This window comes from Nicotiana tomentosiformis, chromosome 9 (assembly GCF_000390325.3).
Source record: "Nicotiana tomentosiformis chromosome 9, ASM39032v3, whole genome shotgun sequence".
Classification (NCBI taxonomy): domain Eukaryota; kingdom Viridiplantae; phylum Streptophyta; class Magnoliopsida; order Solanales; family Solanaceae; genus Nicotiana; species Nicotiana tomentosiformis.
In genome coordinates this window covers 94,970,466-94,976,529 of record NC_090820.1, presented here as the reverse complement: position 1 = coordinate 94,976,529, position 6,064 = coordinate 94,970,466, and positions in this window count along the sequence as shown.

Here is a 6,064-nt window from a genome sequence, read left to right as displayed (position 1 = left end):
CTCCACGATAACAGAGTCAAGCTCTCCACTCAAAGAGAATGGACCCAAGGTGAAGGGATATGTATAAAAGTACGTAAAACCCTTCTTGGGTAAGGTTGTCTGCTCCACCAAATCAGGAGCGATAATGTCTAAGTCTTGGCAATGGAAATCTTCCATCATAGCAGCAATGCTGGAAGGCCAGATGGAAGAAGGGTATCTGCCAACATCCCAAGTGCGAGGATTTGAAGCAGGAAACTTCTCTTCGAAGTCCTTAGTTGTGATAAGACATCTTGGGATGATGGTTCTCACCGTATGAGGAGTGGCCTCATCTGATTTACCTTTTTTCTTTAAGGAACCAGGGTTTTTAGAAGAAGAAGCCATTTTTTATCAGAAAAAGAGGAAAGTTTTCTCTCAAGAAGAAGGTTAAAGAAAAATTGAATACAAAGTATGAAGGTGACTAGAAAGAGTTTGAGAAAGTTCGATGAATTAAGAAGTGTAAATGAAGAAGTTTGATGTGTGTAATCAAAGGAATAGATGGCTAAAATCGTGGCCATAATTACATCGATAACCGGAAAAAGTGATGATGAATCGTGGGATGACACATGTTCAGGCCATTAAATAGGGAGAGGCGTGCGTCTAATCAACCATCAGAAACCTTTTATAGGGTGTCAGTAAATTTTCCACCAAGAAAGGTATCTCTACCAACTTTCCGGTGACATAGAGTTATGCCACTGGAAAGAAGGGGGATTATCTATATGGGGTAAAATATGTTCACATTCAATATTCTTATGAGAAAGAGACTCATGGAACCGAAGACAGAAGATAGCCAATCCCGAAGATAATGATCTCGCTTGTCATCGAAAAGAATAATGCTCATTAAGGTGAAATAAATGTCTGCCACCCGGCAGCATTTAATGAAGAATATTCTACAATATTAAGTACGCAACCTGTTACAAAGAATATGGCATTCACTGCCTACCGTTACACATTTCTCAATGGTCTTCATAATTGTCATTAAAGAGTGGCTTGATCCTAGGACCTTGTTTCCTATGTGCAGTAATAAATAGTGAGCTCTATTATCATAGTAAGGACACAAATTTTCTAACAAGCATATACTATAATTCTTCAAAATCTCAAATAACATTTTACTTTCTTGCTTATTTGCACTGTTCTTATTTATCCTGGTAGCTCTACGCCTGGAACCAAGATATCTGTCATTTATTTCGATTTTAAGGCTAAGTCTTATACTTTTGTCTAATTCGTCTGTTATTTCGGATCAAATTAATTCACTTGTCTATAAACCATGTATAAATTTAATTGTACCATTTTACGGGTAAACAATATGGATTTCTTAAGGATTGAGCCCCTAATGAGCTCACTATTCTTTTGCAATTTTTTTTTAATATAATATTATGCCAAAATATTATGGGTGTCAAATGAACGGGTTGGACTAATTTTGAGTGGGTCAAAACGGGCTGATTGAATAAGTGGGCGGGTCAATGACCCACCTAAAATATTACTTGGGCTGAGATGCACTGGGTCAAGATGAGCTAAAATTTGGGTCATAGGCCAACCTGTCCAACTCTTACCAATATTTGATTAATGTGTATTATTTTCTTACAAATTATTTAATTATTAGGTAAGACTTTTTTTTCTTTTGCTAAGGTCATATATAACACATCAAACAAAAAAAGAATTATTCTAAAGATATTTTAACAAAGTTACTTATCAATTTGGTCTAAAAATCGGCCAACTTTAGATGGGTTGAGATGAGCTGGGTCAAGATGGACTGAGTTTAACAAATATACGGGTCAATAACCGGCCTGACCTTGGGAGCGTTAGGAGGATTAAATGAGTTTGGGCTTAAATTACATATTTCAGTTTCTTAGATATTTTTATCATTCCAAAGGGATGCCCCGAAGATTTTATTCTTTGTTTTAGTCCTTAGAGCCTCATGACTGTCATTTATAGGTTTAAATTTTTCGATATTGTTCTACTAAATTTTTATTAGCTATTTGTAGGTGGTTTTAATATAAAACTCATTCACACTTGGTTGTCTTAAATAACCTTATCAACTTGTAGCCATGTACCCTTAGATAGAACATGGCTTGCTCGACAGATAAGAGAGGTTGAGCATCATCACGTTCCACTCTAATTTCGAGGCATCACATATACAAGGATCGTAATATTGAAATATATATATATATATATATATATATATATTAATGCATAGTAGTGGATCAAACTTTGGCAACAAGTTTATTTGTACTTAGCCAATTCTATTCTTTATTATTTACCTGTAAATTGGTACAATTGAATTTGTCATGTGTTTTATAGACAAGAGAACTGATTTGATCCAAAAATGATAAATAATTCAGATTAAAAATAAGACGTAACAATTAGAATCGAAAGAAATGAAAATCCTGGTTCCGGGAGTGATGTCTCCGAAGACAGAAATAATAACAATATAAAACAACAAGTGGAGTTAATTTATTTAGCTTGAGAATGGAATGTATCATAAGTTTTACCAAGAATTTTGTGTGTTTACAATGGCTGTTGAAACTACTATTTATTGTTATACATAAAGAAACAAGATCCTAGGATCAAGTCCCTCTTAATTTATAATAAATGGGTCGTTGATGAATATGTAACGGCAGGTCATGAATGCAAATATTCTCTGCAACGGCTTCTCATTTAATGCTAAGGAATATTCTTCATTGAATGTCATCTGATGACAAACATTTAATCTGCTCTCGTTGATTGTGCTCCCTTCGGGGTCTATCCTATGCTAATTGCAATTGTTGTTCCCGGTATTGGTTGTTGCTCAATTTATCTTCTATTTGTTTCCAGTTCCACGTGTCACGCTACCATTCGATCATTTAATATAAACCAATTTTATACTATACAGATAGTCCCCTACTTTCCGATGGCAAATATTTGTGTCACCGGAAAGTTGGTGAAGATCCATTTCTTGGCGGAAAATCTTCTGAAAATCTTCAGAACAGTCTCTGACACTTGATAGGACTCACATCTTCTCGCATTTAATACCCCAAACACATGATCCCTCATGATTCAACACTATTTTTGCTGATTCTCGGGGTAATCATGACCACGATTTTTGCCGTCTATATCTTTACTTATACTCATCATTTTACCTCTTTCACTTCCAAAGTTTTCACAAGTTCATTATTTTCTTTGCTCTTAACCTTCTTCTGTTTTCATCTATTTCCGATCTTCTTCAAAAAACTCCATCATCTTTTTACTATTATGGTTTCTTTTACTGAGTCTTTTGAAAACTCTGGTCTTCTCTTCGGTGGAGGCCCAAAGAGAAGCAAAGATAAAGAGGTTGATGTTGATGTTGATCCTCCCACGGTAAGCACCATAGTCCCTAAACATCTGAGCACTGTCAATGACTTCCAAGAGAAGTTTTGGTCCGCGTATCCACGGACCTGGATCATTAGCAGGTATCCTTCCTCTATTCTCCCTTCCATTATTCCTACTGTGAAGGAAGACTGTAACTACCCAAACCTTAACATCATTGATTTTAACTTGATAGAGCATGTTACCTTCACCAAGTAAGGTTTTACGTATGTCTATGCATACCCCTTAACCTTGGGTCCCTTTTCTTTGAGCGGAGGGCTCGACCCCGTGATCTTGGAGTTCTGCCATCGGTATCATGTCTGCTTGGCACAAGTAGGCCCTTCTATATGGCGAACGATATCTTGTCTACACTGTATGTGCATGGAGATGGGGAAAACCCTAACTCTAGCACACATGATGAACCTCTACTCACCCAAAATATTCCGTGGGAGAGTAATAAATTTCAATAAACGTGGCCACCATGCCCTTCTTACCAGCATTGATGATGACAGTGACCGTGAATGGATGGAGTAGTTTGTCATAATTGTTATTAGAGATATCATCCTGGTCACAATTCCATCCTTTCCTGAATCATGGAACCGCTCACATAAGTTTGTAATTTATTCATCTTTTTCCTTCGTAAAAAGACCGTTCCCAATCATTGTTGACCTTTTTGTCTCTATTATATCATCTACTCGGTGGACACCCCCAAGGGTCCAAGGCCTAGACCAATGCGTTCAGAAGATTCTTGATATTACAACGTGAGAAACCCATCGGTGGAAGGCCAAGAACCACGGTAAACTCATTTCTTCTACCTTCTGTCTATGTATGTATACAAGTAAATTTGCTAACCATTTCTTTTGGTTGATTTAGTACTCCTGCAAGGCTCTGTCACTTGCCCCAAGGTTGATGTTTTGGCGGACCCTAAGGAGGCCGCGAGATTATTACAAAGTGATCTTGCTCAAAACGGTGCCCTCGGGTCTGCTTTCGGTAGGGGCGCTACCTCCCAGAGTCCCTAGCCAGAGAACAAGCAACCAAAAATGCGGCGTTCTTTCTCGGCTGGGGATAAAAATAAGAAAATAAAGAAGGCTAAAACTGAGCCGACCGCGGTCACAGTGGTCATTGAACATGACGGGGAAGCTGGTGATGAAGGGGCTTCCCTTCAAAAGAGAAAACGATCTTCATCAGCTCAACTGGGAGAGCTTAAAACCACGACCGAAGGTGAGGTCCGAGCACTTTGGGGTGAAATTGAGAGAGTAGAAAATGTTGATTCTCGCTTTCTGACCCCTATTGCTATTTCTGGTTCCGAGAGGTCGGAACCCGAACCTTTTCTACCTTCGGTCGATAAGCAACTAATAATCAGCACTACTCATGTTGCAGCTGCTTCTCAACCCACAACACCAACAATTTAATTCCCTTCCACACTAGTTGTATACTCGCCACTAGTATTTGTTGCATCCCTCCGCTAGCCATACACACCCGAGAGGAGGGTGCATCTTCTCCAGTCTCTCGACCACGAGAATTTAGGATACAATTATTCAACCCCTTCTTCGGATCCCTAAGGGCGGTGGAATGTCACTCTCTCGGTTTTGAAGGGGTGTCATCTACTGTCCAGGCCGGTGGAACTTGCCAACTACCTGAAGTCACTGGCTTCAGAGAAGGATAAGAAGAAGATACACTCCCTTTCAGGGGAGTGCATGTTTAATAACGCTATGCATAATGTGGAAGTGGTATCGTACTTGCTCTCTTATTGTTTGTTTCTTACTTACCTATTGTAACGGAGTTTTTAACTTCGATATACCTTTTGCAGACCAAATTACTTGCTTCCGGGGGGGGCCTTCAGAGATTGATTTTCGATAAAGAAGGACTTATGTATGAACGAGATCAGTTGTTGGCTGAAAGGAATCAACTTGTTCCTCGCCTCCCAGTGCTAGAGGCAAAGGCTTTTGAAGCAAGCGAGCTTGTGGCCCGGTTGCAGCAAAGTGAGCAGGAAGTGATGTCCCACAACCTAGAAGCCACTCAGCTATATGCACAAATTCAAGATGCTAAGGCTAAGTGGGTTGAGCTTTAGTATAATGTTCTTGTTGTTGTTGAGCGCGATTCTAGCCCCGTTGAACAGGTGAATAATTTGGAGGCAGCCTTGAGATCCAAAATTGAAGAGGCTAATGCTGCTGAGGAGAAGTGGCCCAGGATATTAAAAAAAGAAAAAGAAAAAGAAAAATGGGAAGTGTGAATTTCTTTTTAATTATAAAATAATAAAATAATTTTTAAAGAAATCTTAAAAATTTCGAATTTTTTTCAATAAATAGAAGTGAAAAATGAGAGAAAGGGAGGAGAAAAAGGAGAGAAAATAGAGAGGAGGGAATTGAGAAAATTCTTTCTTCTTCTACGCTAAGGGAATTTTTACTCGTGTTATTCTTTCTTCCTCTTTCTTTTGAAAAATCCAGCAATTCATTACCCCGTTTAAGACTCAAAAATGCCCGAAATTCAAGCCTAAAAACACCCTTGTAGTTTCCTAATAAACGTAAAAGATTCCGACTTTGTCTCTCCGTTTTCGTTGAGGTCTCCGTCAAGCCAGACTCCGGTCACATTTCCTTTCTTCATTTCATTCGATTTCGTGAGAAGCTGTATCGAGGTTAATTTCTTACTTTATCCTTGATTAATATATAAGTTTGGATTATTTTTATTATGATGAGTATTTGAGTAAAATTTTATGGTTCATACT